Genomic DNA, 15,168 nt, shown 5'->3' with positions numbered 1-15,168 from the left:
TGGTTCTGTGGCATTTTAAGACCTGTGGGGTGAGTGAGACCAACCAAACCCATTGCTGTCCAGTTGGTTCCGACTCATAGCGACCCTGTAGGACAGGGTAGAACTGCCCTGTAGAGTTTCCAAGGAGTGGCTGGTGGATTTGAACTGCCGACCTTTTGGTTTGCAATCAGGCTCTTAACAACTGCACCACCAGGGCTCTGTAATAGGACCAAACCAAAACCAAACCCATTGGCATCAAGTTGATTCCAACTCATGGTGACCCTATAGGACAGAATAGAACTGCCCCATAAAAAAAAAATATATAGGGATTCCAAAAGAGCAGCTGGTGGATTCAAACTGTCGACCTTTGGTTAACTGAGCTCTTAACCACTGTGCCACCATGGCTCCACATCGTAAGACCAGTCTTTCCTAATTGGATTCTTGGACATTCAGGGATGTGTGAAAGTAGTAAAGGGAAGGCGATAAAGGAGGCCTGAGCAATTTTTATGCTTTAAAAGCCTGAGTGAAAATTATTAATCTAAAAGAATGGTGGATGGGTGAAGTAAGAAAGCTATTATTTCTTTGCTATTAATTGGAATTACATCAAAGTGGGTTAAAAAAATTTGTTTATCTTAAGGCTAATCAGAAGTTATGATTAGCAGTCATAGGTCTTTGATCCATAAAAATAGAAGTGAATTAAATATTAATAAATGTTATTTTATAAGTAAAAGTCTTCCAATACTTGGGGTCCCAGTAGGCAGTAGGGGAGAAAAGGGAGACTCTCAGTGGTGAAAACATTAGTAATCTTGGATTTAATATGATAATAGTTCAGCGTCTAATCAGGGCCCTTACAAGGTTATGATTATATGCCAGTGACTTTTTTCGTAGGAAGAGGTAAATAAAAGCAACACTGTCTCTTTGTATTGCAAAGAGGAAGGAAAGCATGTAAATTTTTATGCTGAAGTCAGATGAGGTTGAGTCAGCTTGAATATCGTGTTATTTATTGGTACTATTAGAAAAAGGAAACCCTGGTGGCATAGTGGTTAAGTGCTAACCAAAAGGTCAGCAGTTCGAATATACCAGGCGCTCCTTGGAAACTCTGGGGAGGGGCGGAACAGTTCTACCCTGTCTTACAGGGTCTCTGTGAGTCGGAATCGACTCTAGTGACGAAGGTTTTTTCTAATTAGAGAAAAGCCTCTCTCCCCCAAGCCCCACTTAATGTTGTCCGCGACTCATTTAAAGGAATTGGTGAGATACAAAGAACTAGAACAATAAACTTAAAACCTTGCATTGCTCCACCCGTCACAGAGAGCCACTATTAATGTTAAAGGTACTTCCTCATTTTTCTCAGAAATCTACGTCATTTTTCTTACATTGTTTGCTGCCAGTTAGCACTTGTTGCTATCAGCTTGTCAGTATTGCCTGTCTGATCAATGGTAGTAAAGCCTCCTGTTGCTTTAACTTGATTCCTGGCAGGGTTGTCCTCTGTGGCTCTCTCTCCCCAAGACACAGTGGGTAGTGGTTCCATCCTTGTGACGAATAGTTCATCCTTTCGCCCCTGGCTTATGGGCCACCTTTGTTATAACACGACATTTTCATATGTCCAAGGTCTGTGTTTGCACTCTGCTTTGTGTTTATTCCTGTGCCAGGTATATACTCTTAACTACTGTAAAAAGTGTAGTCTGGTGCTGTTTGTTCTGTTTGAAAATGTAGCTTGTTTAGAGTTGTGATGGTTTTGGTGTGAACATGTATGCTATATATGCTTTTTCCATGTCTTAACAACATTCCTTCAGTATATATTCCCAGATAGGGGATTATTCTGCTAAAGGGTATACATGTTTTAGAGATTCGTAATTTATATTGTCTTCCAGATGTAATCGAATCAATTACCAAGAAATTTACCCGTAGTCAGAATGAAAATAACTGGGTTCTCTTCCCAACGCTGCTTTAAAATTCCCTATGTGACTTTAGGTTCTCACTTTACCTTACTTGGCCCCATTTTCCTTATTTGGTAAAACAGTAGTTGGATTTAAGTAGTGGTTCTCAACCCAGATGATTTTGCCCCCAGAGGGTATTTGGCAATGCCTGGAGACATTTTTGGTTATCACATCTTGTAGGTGGTCCTTCTGGCTGTTAGCGGGTAGAGGCTAGGAGTGCAGCTCAACACAATGCAGGGTACAGGACTCCCCCTCTGCCCCAAGAATTATCTTGCCTCAAATGCCAGGTTTCCATCAAAATCCTAACAGTAAACCAAAAACCAAGCCTGTTGCAGTCCAGTCAGTTCCAATTCATAGCAGCCATGTTGTTCCATTACTGTTTTTATAGGAAAATTGAAAAGCTTCATGACATACTTGCTGCTTTTCAATGAAACTATGTGGTGATTGAACCTGGAAAAATGGCTCCGTGGCAGCATCTGACCTCCTCTCACTTCAGAAGGGGAAAGGAGAATCAAGATCAACTCCAAGGCCGATTCCTGTGAGGTGGAAGTCAGACACACCTCCTTTCTCCAACCTTTTTATCAATTCTGACACTAGCCGTCCCTCCCACAGCACTCTGTACTTCTTTGCTGGGTTTGATAATTTATCGCAGTAGTCACATACAGCTCACAGACCATACTCACAGTTATGGGGTTCATTAGGGAAATAACAGGTTACAATTCAGGTTCAGGAATGCTCAGGATACAGTTCTTCAATCAGTACAGCTTCTTAGCCATGGCTGCAGGCAGGCTTCTCTCTGGTCCCTGGCCCCTTGCCTCTGTGAGCCTCTTGGGCTGGCTGGCCTCTGCCCTGCTCGGACAAGTGTTACAGAGCTCCTTTAGCTCTGCTGATAAGTGCCCGGAGGCACCCCACTCCCGCCAAAAGCTTCCTGCCCAAAGCTGCTCAGCTTTCACAGCCTGTGGGCCCGGAAGCCCACTGCACAGTTTCCTGCCGGTCTCCTGATTCTGCGTCCTCTGCTGCTGCCATTTCTCTGCCACTGTTTCTTGCTGTCTTTCACTGTCTCCTGTGTTACAGCTCTCTCTCTGTCTCTTGGGTCTAGGACCTCTCAGTGCAGGGCATCCTGAGTACAAAGGATGTACTCCACTCCTAGCTCTTCTTTCTTGGTGGTAGTGTGGTCCCCTCATTTCTGCCTCTGGGATGGCTCATATTAAGCCTAGTGGGATGGCAAAACTGACTGATTCCCTCGTTAGGGTTCCATACACCTTATTTGCATGGTCCTACCCCCTACAAGGGTGCCATGCACCTCATGTGCATTATTAGCAAGCTTATAATCCCTTTGGTGGACCGCAGACACCTTATTTGCATCAAACCAAAACCCAAACCCACTGCCATCAAGTTGATTCCGACTCATAGTGACCCGATAGGACATAGTAGAACTGCCGCATAGGGTTTCCAAGGAGCACCAGGCAGATGCGAACTGCCGGCCGCTTGGTTAGCAGCTGTAGCACTTACCCACTACGCCACCAGGGTTTCCCTTATTTGCATAGTCCCACCCAAATCTTTGGTGGGAGTTATAAGACCATGCTGAGAAGGGCCATATAAAAGTGATCCATCCCACCGCAGAAGCTGATCCTTCACAGTTTCTTTTTAATAGTCCTCAAGGTTTAATGCCAGCTTTGAAAAATTTGGTATAAGAACATAAGGGTAGGAAAGCCCTCCTCCATCTTCGCAAAATACACACACACCCTTGAGTATAGATTAGGAGACTACTTAAATCTTTTGGATATTGTAAATGCAGACCTTAGAAAATGCTTCCTAGAAGTATTCATGCCCCAGGAGCCTTTTCCCATTTCCCAGTTTATGTGCATATTCCCTTTCTGGTTCTCTGCAAGGTGGACCCATGCCTACCCTTTACCAAAAGATGCACCTGGAGGTGGTAAAGAACAGGTGTTTGGGTGGGTGTCTCCCTGTCTTAGCTAGGAGTCTGAATTCTGGGCATTGGCAGAGCTAGATTCCTTTGTTTTCTCTCTCTCTCATCTCTAAGGGAAAATTTTTGTCTATTTCAGCTTCTGTAGCCCCGGCTGTTTCTTGGTGTTCCTTGGCTGCTTGTAGATGTATCTGTCACATTGCCTCTCTCGTCGTGTGTGTGTGTCTTTCCTGTTTCTATTTTGCCCGTTATATAGGACACTACTCAGAGAGGATTAGGTTTAGGACCTACGTTGCTTCCCCCTTACTTCATTAACATGTGAAAAGAAAAACTGTGTTTCCGAAGAGGTATCATTCACTGGTACAGGAGTTGAGAAGATTTCAGCATATATTTTTGAGGGACACAATTCAATTTGTAACATGAATTATAGAAATAACTTATTTTAATTAATCGCAAATGGAAAAGTGAACATTTGCAAAACTAAGGGACAAGGGATGGTGCTGGCTTCCTCATGGCCGAGTCCCTGCTGGCTCTCCTTTCTTTCCTGCCTCTAACTTCCACTCCCTGCTAAGTCAGCCTGGGAGGGAGCAGAATGTCAGCCTGTGGTCACTGCTGGCCTTTTGGTGTTACGTGAGCTGCAGCGCCGCAGACCACTCACTCTGCTTCACCAACACTGTGGAACCTTCCGGGAGCCCTCTCCCCTCCAAGGCGAATCGTTATATTGAATTTTGTAGTTTATCATTTTTGTGCTTTTCATTCAAGTTTTACTGTGTACATGATAAATATATTAAGTTGTATGTGCTTTTGAAAGACATAAATATTCAATATATTCCTCTGAGACTTGTTTTTCAATTCAGCGTTATGGTTTCTGAGATGCAGCTATGTTGATATTTGTAGCTATAGCTTAATAATTAACGGAGGAATCTTTTAACCTTGGATGGTGGCTGTGCAGAGTAGACTTAGCATTCTATAAGGAGCAGCTGGAAAGGGAGGGGCTGCCTAGTTACGGGCCCCTGTGTATGCACATGGCTGTGGGTATTTGCTGAGCCAGCTCAGGATTCTGCCGTGTGCTCATCATTGTCTGTGTCCATCCACACCCAAACAATGTTTTTTAGTCACGTTTACAGATTGCAAGTGCGCTGGGGGCTCGCCAGTATGTTCCCATTTCTCCTGAGTTGTGTTGGGCAGAGCTCAGACTCATGGTGATGGGGTGCATGTATGAAGGCGGGGTGGGTCCCTGGATTGTGGTACTGTGTCTTAGAGAATGGATTCCCTAAGTAGTGTGAGAGTGGAGTCAGGGATGGCTGTATTGGATATAGGTGGCCAGACCAAAGTGGAAGAGAGGGCGTGGGCCATGCAGAGGCAGAGGAATGGGAGGGAATAAGTGCTGCCCAGTGCAGGAGTCGTTAGAGGATGCAAAGTGCAGGCTGGGACTATTCCTCTTCAGCAGGGAGGTGTGCCAGTCCCTTTGCTGAGGCACCCAGCTTGAGGGGAGAGCGGTGGGCCTGCCCTTATCCTAGTCATTTGAGGTACTTTTTTCCTAGGAAAAATTGTTGAGAACAGAGGTTTCCATTTGGATAGTGCCCTAAGGCAAATCACCAGGGTAAGCCCCTTCCCTGGGCTTCACTGTCCCTTTATAAGCCAAACGTCCTAAAATTTTTTTGCTCCTCCCAATGATCTGTAATTGGGTATAGGGTTAAGTGAGATAGGATGGAATTTGGCCCAAATGGAGAGAAACTAAAAGTATAAAAAGAACTTAAGAAAAAATTAATATCTACATGAACTAATTTTACTCTTCTGTTTCAGAGTATACCCAACACTGCTTTGGGACACATCTCTCTTGGATTTAACATACAGTTCTCATCAACATCGGCTTTCAGCTATGGAATCGGTAAGTATTTTGTTGCTTTGTGTCTTGTCAGTTTGTGTTATTTTCATTGGTGTGTAAAAAGCAGTATGAAAGTCATGCAGAATTTTCCAAGTTGCTTCTCTTCGGCTTGATATAATTTTAGATTAAAAAAAAAATTTTTTTTTTTTTTGGTTGTAAGCTCTATGAAATCAATAAATAGCATCTCTGGTGTCACAGTGAGATGAATTCTGCTGAAAAATTAAACAGTTTGGTAGCCTATCCTGCAAAGGAAATCGGTTTTTCCTCAACTTACTGATTTTCTCCATCCCCAAGTCTTCTGGAGAACACCAGCACCTTGTGGCTCCTGTATTTATTCTGTACTTTAGGATATTGGATTAACAGCCTGCATGAAGGGTAGCTTTTGTTGCTGAGAGTACTTGCTGTTGTCTTTGAGAGGAGCAGCCAACCTGCCTGTGTTTTGACTTCGTTGTCCATCTTTGGGCCTGAGAGTTGCTGTGCACTGAGGTGTAGTGGTTGCTCCTTGTCTGTGTCCCTAGAAGCGTGAAGCCAGTCTGTGGGGTCACTGAGTAGGGAATAGGGTCATTGGGTAGAGGGAATGGGGTCGTTGGGTAGGGAATGAGATTGTTGGGTAGAGAATGGGACCGTTTGTAGGTTGTCGTGACTCCTGCCTCCTCCTAGGAATGGTTGGGACATACATTTTTTTTTTTACCTTGAGTAGCTGCCTCAAGACTTTGGCCTCAAGTCTGAAACGTCATTACATGTTGCACTAGGACAAAGTTCCCCCTTGGGAGATTGATTGTGGCCTGGCAGATTGTTTATTTCTTCTGTTGGCTCATTTCAGGTTTTGGTTCCTGGGCCAGGTATTAGTGTTTAAAAGCGAACAGCCCAAAAGTGTGTCTGTTTTGTGTTGTTACTCCTAGCAAACATGAAAGAAACCTTTTCTGCTACTTCCTTAGAGAATTTTCTTTATTTCTTATATCCTTCCTCTGTCTGTCATGGTTGCATCAGGCCACTTTGAAACATACCTGGCCTGTCTCTTTCACTCGACTCACATCTTTCCTTGGAAATAGAATGAAGTTTGATGGAAAAGAAATCTCGAGTGTTTCTGAATGTAGGCCTAGAGCTGCCTTCTCTATCTGCAAGGTGGTTAGCAATGAGAAAGAAGCAAGCATGGCTAACCGAGGGTGTGGGTAATCAGGTGAGATTTTGGTGGTCATGTAGATATTTTCTCCTCACCCTGCTGAAAAAGCTGGCTTTTTAGCATTCCATGGAGCTGTGGTACGAGTGCTTCCAAGGTGATTTTTCAGGATATGAGTGTATGTTTGGTTCATCTAGGTTGTGAAAATAGCCCTCATTTCATCAAGTCTACGAGCAACCAACCACTTTAGGCAGATTCATGGGGCCCTGAGGAGGGGCCGCAAGGTTTGTCCTAAAGAGCTTACAGTCTGGTAGAATAGTTAGTACGGTAACAGTAGGAGGAAGCAGATGCTCACTGTAGATAGTAAAAGAGTATCTACTTTAAGAAGGGAGAGGAAAGAGTCTTTATGTGGCATGGCCTGGGTCAGGAAGGTTTCTTGAGGTCACTGCAGTTGGAGAGGTTGGGGGTTGAGCTGTGTTATGAAGAAAGGGAAGGGTAAACATTGAGAGAGAGGTCAAAGAGGGGAAATGGAAAATAGGCCAAAGAGGGCCTGAGCTGGAGGTGTTCAGGAGGTGGTTGCCAGAACAGGTAGGGCAGCGTACTGGAATGCCTGGAGGTAAGCAGGAAGGATGGGGAGAGGTGCTTGGGTGTTGGTTCCTGTGGCTGTCCTGAGCAGTGGGGGGGAGCCCTTAGAGGTCAGGTACGTGGGAGAAAAGAGGTGGTGACAGAATGAAAACCAGACCCTCAGACCTGTAGTTGGCACTTTGTGTGGCAACTGCAATATTGACATTAATTTATAACAAGGAAAAGCAAAATGCTGTTTATGTTAGTGTGGTAATTAGATTATTAATAAGTATTTAGTGATTCAAAATTCATGTTTTCCTAATGAAAATCAAACTAGATATACTCAGCTCTTTGCCTGTAGATCTTGGCTTGGTGTAGTTGATTTGATGCTCTTGTGGATTGAGGAGAGTAAAATATATTAACAAATACTTACCTGGAAGGCTTTATGACGTGTGAAGTGGTGACTGTTTTGGCTGTACCATGTTAATAATCCAGGGTATCTAATGCCACTTACCACTTTTATGAAATACAAATATTCAGTTAATATTGGTCACCATTGTCTTTTTGATCTGCAGTGTTGGAGTAAGTAAAATAAAGGCTCAGAGTGGCTGTGTACCTAATATGGATCATGGGCAAAATGGGATGAAGGAAGTAGTAGACTCTGGGTGTTTGGGCCTTGAGCCCAGGACTCCACAGCTGTGTGAGTTCTGTCTCCATGAACCTTACTGTCATTAAAGGCAGATTTTTTTTATTATGATGATTTTGTAGACTCACTAATGATTTTTCAAGTTATTTGCATCATTCATTTTTTAAAATTATTTTAATTTTGACTGCTCAAGGTGGAATGTGGAATATGAGTGTTAGGGGTTGAATTGTGCCCCCCAGATTATGTGTTGAAGCAGTTCCATTTGAGAATAGAGTTTTCTTTGTTATGTTAATGAGGCATGTCCTAAATCTGATAAGCTTTTGAGATATAAAAAGAGTATTTTAGGCACAGAAAGGAGCCAGCACAAATTAGGGAAGATAGGAGCACATGTGAGGGCAACCAAAGGACGCTGTAGCTATAGAAACTGAGAAAAGGATCTTCCCCCAGAGCCGACAGAGCCTTTCCCTAGAGCCGGTACCCTGAATTCGGACTTCTAGCCCCCTAAACTGTGAGAAAGTAGATTTCTTTTCTTTAAAGCCACCCACTTGTGGTCTTCTGTTAAAGCAGCACTAGGAGACTAAAGACGATGGGCAATTTAGATCATATTAAGGACCACCGTTTCTGACACGTAGGACTTCTTGTCAAAATCCATTTAGTGTATGGTGGCAGTGTTTGTGTATCACAGCTTGGGTATGTTTTGGAGGCTGGGTTTAGACAAATTCTGGACCAGTCCTGCCCTAAGATTTTGCTGAGTACAGCTGCAGTGACCTGGGTCTGAGCCAGTCTCTGCGTGTGTTGGGCTGGGTGGTGCTGGTGTGTGAGTGCATCACACCCTCAAGTGCTCTGAGCCGAGTGTCTTCACTTGTGAGGTGATAATGCTAATACCCACTTTAAGGGCTTCTTTGTGGAAATATAAAACTCCATGAAATATGCGCTTTAAAATAATTAGATTTAATTTTTTTACCCTTCTCTTGCACCAGACCCTAGTTTACGCTGACAGCTGATGCCATTCTTACTTTCTTACCATCTTTGCTGGTAAAGCAGGGGGTCAAAGCTTTTTCTAGAAGTGATGAGATGGAGTTGGTTTTTGTTGGCACACAGTTAACCAGGTTTACAAGGAATGTGTAGGTGTAAGATTCAGAGGACTAATAGGACAGGGTTTCTAAGCACTTATTTTCCAGAGTGAACTGCCTAAGCAGTGTGCACAGGCTGTACTTACACTCACTGTGAAAAGACAGTTTTGAATAATGTTTCTAAAAACAAAATGGTTTCTGGAAGAGAAGTTTTAGAAAGGCTTGACTTTAATGTTTTGTATTTTTAACTGAACACCTCTATTTAAGAGAAAAATGATCAGTTTTTAACTTCCTGATTTTCATAGGGTGAAATGTACAAATTGGTAGTCACATGGAAGAGTAAAATACATAGCTTGCCTCAGTGTCACCAAATGTGCTGACGAGGAGCGTGCTCTTGTGAGTGGGCTGCAGTACTGTGAAGGCGTATTCCATGCCTGGCCAGTGGTCCTGTACAGGAATGGCTGGCAATCTCCCAGTAACACCCCCCCTTTCCTGGTCCAGGGAAGGGGTCCTATGCTTGGTGGCTGCTTACCTTAACCAGGGAATGTTTTGTTATCTGGTATTCAGTGCAGAGAGAGGAGCTCTTCCTAGGCAGGTCCATCTGTCCCCACTTGTGTGGTGACCATGTTACTACCCAGGGCCTGAGCCAGCTATTAGGTGATGTCTTAGTTATCTAGTGCTGCTACAACAGAAGTACCACAAGTGGATCATTTTGGTAAACTGAAATTCTCTCACAGTTTAGGAGCCTAGAAGTCTGAAGTCTGGACGCGGGCTCTAGAGGAAGGCTTTCTTGCTCTGTTGGGTCTGGGGAAAGCTCCTTGTCATCAGTCTTCCCCTAGCCTAGGAGCTTCTTGGTGCAGGGACCCTGGGTCCAAAGAATGTGCTCTGCTCCTGGCTCTTCTTGCTTGGTGATAATGAGGTCCCTCTCCTCTCTGCTTGATTTTCTCTTTTATTTCTCAGAAGAGATTGACTCAAGATAAAACCTAATCCTGTAGATTGTGTCCTGTCTCATTAATGTAACTGCCTCTAATCCTTCCTTGTGGACATCATAGAGGTTAGGTTTTACAGCGCATAGGAAAATTGTATCAGATCACAAAATGAAGGACAACCACACGATACTGGGAATCATGGCCTAGCCAAATCGACACACACACTTTTTTGGGACACAATTAAATCCATAACAGGTGATGAGTAAGGTCATGTATTCCCTGGGGCTGTTTCCACCTGTGCCCTTGAGGGCCGCACTGATGCAGCAGGACTGAGCCTGATGTGGAGGTTTGTAAGGAACTTGTAGGAATCAGTGCCAGTTCATTTCCCCTTTTTAAGGTAATGAATTTTTGTTCGGGTTTTAAAATTGATAACAGCACACAAACTTTGTTAACATTGCTTCATTATCAAATTAATATGGAGCTAAACATGCTGATATAGTTTATTGAATGTTTGAATATAATCAGTTATTATTGTAATTTTAGGGTTCTGGGGAGCGTTCTATGGCTAAACTCCCTTAAATTACATATAATTTATAGAATATATTAGATGTCATTTAAGTTAAATTTCATTAAATGCTTGCTTTTTGTTAATATAAAAATTGCAATTGTGTTCAAAACAATTTTCCCTCAGAACCCTACCTCCAACTGCGGCTATTGTTGATGAGCAGACATGATAAGCACTTATTCCAAGATACATGAATTGCTAGGAAAAGTCAAGTGCCCAGAGGGAAGGATCTGGAAGCTAGCCACGTTACAGCAGAAAGGAAAGGTCTGGATTCCAGTGGCCTGCAGGCTGTGTTGCAGCAGTGCTGTGGCGAGGGTGGGTGTGTTCTGGCTCATGGTAGCCTCTTTCCCCTCTGAATATTTCTGGCTGGAATGGACCTCTGGCTCTGTGGCAGGTTTCAGTGCCTTGTGATACATACTGACCTGGGAAGGAAGGCATGTATGTAGAAAAATCTGTTTTGAACCAGAGAACGTTTTGTGGACTCTCTGTAATACCACATTTGTTGATTGTAATGTTGCTTTTATTCTTCTTCCGTTGTCAGCTTGCACCGATTCCCACGGAGCTGGTGTTTATTTATTTATTTTTAATAGTATCGAGTTTTATAGGTGGCCAAGCATATTTTTGTATCTCAGGGTGAAGAGATTTTGCCCGTGTCTGGCACAGAATAGTTGTTCCACATACTTTATTCACACTGAGCTGCCTGTAGGAGCACCACAACAAAAAAACCAAACCTATTGCCATCAAGTCAATTCTGACTCACAGTGACCCTGTAGGACAGAGTAGAACTGCTGTCTAGGGTTTCCAAGGAATGGCTGCTGACCTTTTGGTAAGCAGCCATAGCTCTTAACCACTGTGCCACCAGAGCTCCACCACAAGTCCCTTCTTATTCTACGTGTGCTTCACTGAGCAGGACCAAATTCTTGGAACACTCAGAGTGAGGGCTTAGCTCAACTCCCACATTTGGAAATGTCCTTTGAGACAAGCAGTTAAATTTGTAGCTTGTGTAGATCTCTACTGAGAGGAGCAAGAAGGCGTGGAAGGAGGCCTTAAGCCTGGGGGTGGCCTGGGAGCCCTGGGCCAGCCTGGGGGATATGTCTCAGAAGAGGCAAGGAGGATGTTTGGGATGGGTGTCTTCAGGACCTGCCTGTAGATTTCTTAGGCCCGGGGAGAGTTCTAGCTTCTTCTACCCCCTCCTTAAGTATCAAAAACAAAAAACAAAAAAAAACAACCCACTACCGTAGAGTCGATTCCGACTCATAGCGACCCTATAGGACAGAGTAGAACTGCCCCATAGAGTTTCCAAGGAGTGCCTGGTGGATTTGAGCTGCCGGCCTCTTGGTTAGCAGCTGTAGCACTTAACCACTACGCCACCACCAGGGTTTCCTCCTTAAGTACAGGTATCTGTTTTATCTATTATTTGCTATTGGCATTAGCCACTGGAAGAAGGGACTTGGAATATGGCTAGTTAAAAAAAAAAAAAAAAAAAGGATGGTTTGGGATTTGAAATGTAAACTGTTTCAAATGCAGGAATACAGTGTTTAGACCAGCTAAGTCTTTCTGTATTATGTCTTAGTTGCCCTTGAGCTCCCCTCTCAGGTTTTCTTTTTCTGTGTGAGGGTTATTAAAGTTAGCATTGAGTGCTTGAGTCAGTGTAGCAAGTTTTAAAGAAAAGTAGAGCAAAAAAAGTGGTGACACCCCCTGGGGCCAAGTGATCGGCACCAGGAAGTGAGTGATGTGGTGAGTCTTGGGCCTGTGCGGGGCCTATGCATTGTGGTTGTGACTGCAGCACCAACATTGGGGTTCTGAGTACTGGGTGAGACCAGTGGCTACTGAGTGCCTGACCCTCCTCCCCATCATCTGCCCCGTTGTTCTGGCAGGGGTTGTAATAGCAGTTGCCTGAGGAAAGCAAGTGTGAGGGCCTCGGGCAGCCTGGAACAAGTTGACTTTGGCTGTGGGAGCTGCCAAGTCCTTGCTTGCATAGTGACCCAGTATATAAACATCTGCTAAAAGCGTGTGTGTGTGCTCTCTCTCTCTCCCTCCCTTCTTCCCCACTCGTGTTTTCTTTAGCTCCTGACTGGTCTGCCTTTGCCCCCTCACGCTCTTGGTTTAAAAAGAATCCCTGACTGAAGGGTTGAAGCTTCCTGAGGGCTCTCTGCCGCAGCATATCTTTTTGTTTGCAGCGTATCTTTTGGTTTGCCGAAGGAATGGGAAAGGAAGTAAGAGAAATGAGACATAAGAAACCAAACGACTCTTTCTTTTATAGCTTTTGAGTTTGTTTACCTTTTTTTAAATGACAGTTTGTTAGAAAAAAATGAACCCGGAGGCCCTTGTCCACACTGGAATAAAGACCACATGAGTGTTACCAGAGGGCAGAACAGAAATGGATCTGGGGCTGGCTCTTGTCACTCAGTGACTGGGTGGTCTCTAGGGAGCAGAGGCCAATCGACCTGGGTGGTGCCCCGCCCCCCGCCCGCCCCCAGACATTTTTGCATCTGGTATAATTTTATATGGACCGAGATAATCACTGTCCTCTGAGGCTTTTTTTTTCTATTCTTTTTCTCCATCTCTGTCATTTCCAGGCTAGACTAGGTCATCATTTATTTAAAGTTTATTTTTGTTCGTTGTTTGTTAGTTTGAACCAAAGTTCCTAAACATTGTATCCTAGTGGCTAACTAAATGCTGGCTTTGGAGACAGGCTTGGTAACTGAAAAGAAGCCATGTATGCACTCAATCGGGCGCCATAATGGGCCTATTCTGTGTTAAGTTCTGCCCTATAGTAGAACAGCGGAGTGCTATAAAGTTAGATTTGCAATTTGAGAATTGAATTTAAAGATGCCAATCTAGATGTGATCAGATTTTATTAAAGAAATCCTGTGAAATGCTAGAGTATTTTGGCATGACCTGGTGGCGTAGCGGTTAAGTGCTACGGCAGTTCGAATCCTCCAGGTGCTCCTTGGAAACTCTATGGGGCAGTTCTAGTCTGTCTTATAGGGTCGTTATGAGTTGGAATCGACTCGATGGCACTGGGTTTTTCTGGGTTAATGCCATATTTAAAATTTCAACGCTACAATTAAAAATTCCGTTAACCTAACAACTAATGTTCCTGTTCTTTTGAAAACTGTAACGTCTAGCTCATCTCCCCCCGTACCCTCCACCATCTGGAGAAAGAAAGGAAATGGGGGTGAGATACCTCTACAACCCCCCCACCCCCACCCCCACACACACACCGCACACACTCACTCACCCATACACACACCACACATAGACACCCCCCCCGCACACCACATACATGCACACCCACACTGCCCCTGTACGTGCACATACACCAGACATCACGCGCCACAGACACACCACACACACACACACAGACACCACCCTACCCCCCACCCTCAAACACATATACACACACACACCACATGCACACAAACATTTATAGGTGGACTTTTTAACAGAGTTGTTAGTAGCTTGGGTTGCTCTAGCCTGAGGAAGTAGAACGTTATTTTAGCCTAGTGATCTTTGCCTTTTAACACTGGATCTTAGATAATAGTCTTTGGGCCTGAGTTCCCATGGAGATAGAACTCAGGGGCTTGACAAAGGTATGCAACCAGTCGCGGGCCAGTACAGCTGGAGAAACTATTTTGAGTTTGTTTTTATAGAAAAAACTATAATCAGATGTGTAAGCTTCTCTAACCTCCTCAAACTAACAACCTCACTTTTTTGTTTGTTTTAAACCCCCTTTGCTCTATGTTTGAGGCTTGCCCTAAGATGACTCAGTGCCCGGCCAGGCTCTGAGCTGCTGTGCTGCAGCGCTCCTGCTGACTTGGCTGAGTCTGCCAGCGTCCTGGCCCTGGCCTTTCTGAATTGCCCTGCTCCCTGTAGGCTTTCTTCACCTGTGACTGTTGTGAGTGTTCTGGGTTTCTGCTCAGATGGTGTTTTCTCTGCAGTGTTTCCTGAAAGCCTACTGAAGCATCACCTGCTCATTTCTGTGTTCCACTAACTCTTAAGGTCTACGAGCAGCCCAAGGTGCCCGCCATGACTAAGCATCTCCCTCTGCTAGGCACCTTCACTCACGCTCTCTTTTTCCCCACAAAGCCCTAGAAAATGGATAACATTTTCCACATTTTAGTCGTAAGATTCTGCACCTCAAAGATGCCAAGTAAGGAAGGTTTTCAAGGTTTCCCAGCTAATCAGTTGGTGCAGAGTGCAAGCTGGGTCTTGGGGCCTCCCTCCTATGCGACATGGATATGTGGGGTTGCATCCCCACTTGGTTTCTCAGGAAGGTGGAAGAGAAGCAGAGGGACAGTGGAGTATACTGGGCAATTAAAAGAGGCGCTGCACAGTGCTCTCGTTGTTTTGCTGCCACTGGTGCGCCTGCCACCCTGGCACTCCTTTGCCTTGACGTTGACTAGTGGCCGCACTGCAGGTCAGAGCGTGTAAGGAGGGTCACGGCACATCCCCATCCTCTATGCACCCCCACGCTCTGCTCGTTGTAGATGCCTAGAACAGGCCCGGTCCTAGGGTAGGCCTTGAAATAGAATGA

The 15,168-nt window shown here is 44.5% G+C and overlaps 1 protein-coding gene across 9 annotated transcripts in view; it reads left to right on the top strand.

The window, feature by feature from the left end:
• The window catches only part of ANKRD11 (ankyrin repeat domain containing 11), a 272,434-nt gene that overhangs the window by 100,784 nt on the left and 156,482 nt on the right, over positions 1-15,168 (top strand). For all 9 annotated transcript variants that reach the window (XM_049864073.1, XM_049864064.1, XM_049864067.1 and 6 more), the window contains exon 2: positions 5,650-5,734. The gene's annotated coding sequence lies outside the window, so the exon portion shown is untranslated. The remainder of the gene's footprint in view (positions 1-5,649; positions 5,735-15,168) is intronic.

The sequence above is a fragment of the Elephas maximus genome, chromosome 21, assembly GCF_024166365.1.
Source record: "Elephas maximus indicus isolate mEleMax1 chromosome 21, mEleMax1 primary haplotype, whole genome shotgun sequence".
NCBI classification, from domain to species: domain Eukaryota; kingdom Metazoa; phylum Chordata; class Mammalia; order Proboscidea; family Elephantidae; genus Elephas; species Elephas maximus.
This window is presented reverse-complemented; position numbering and strand designations above follow the sequence as displayed.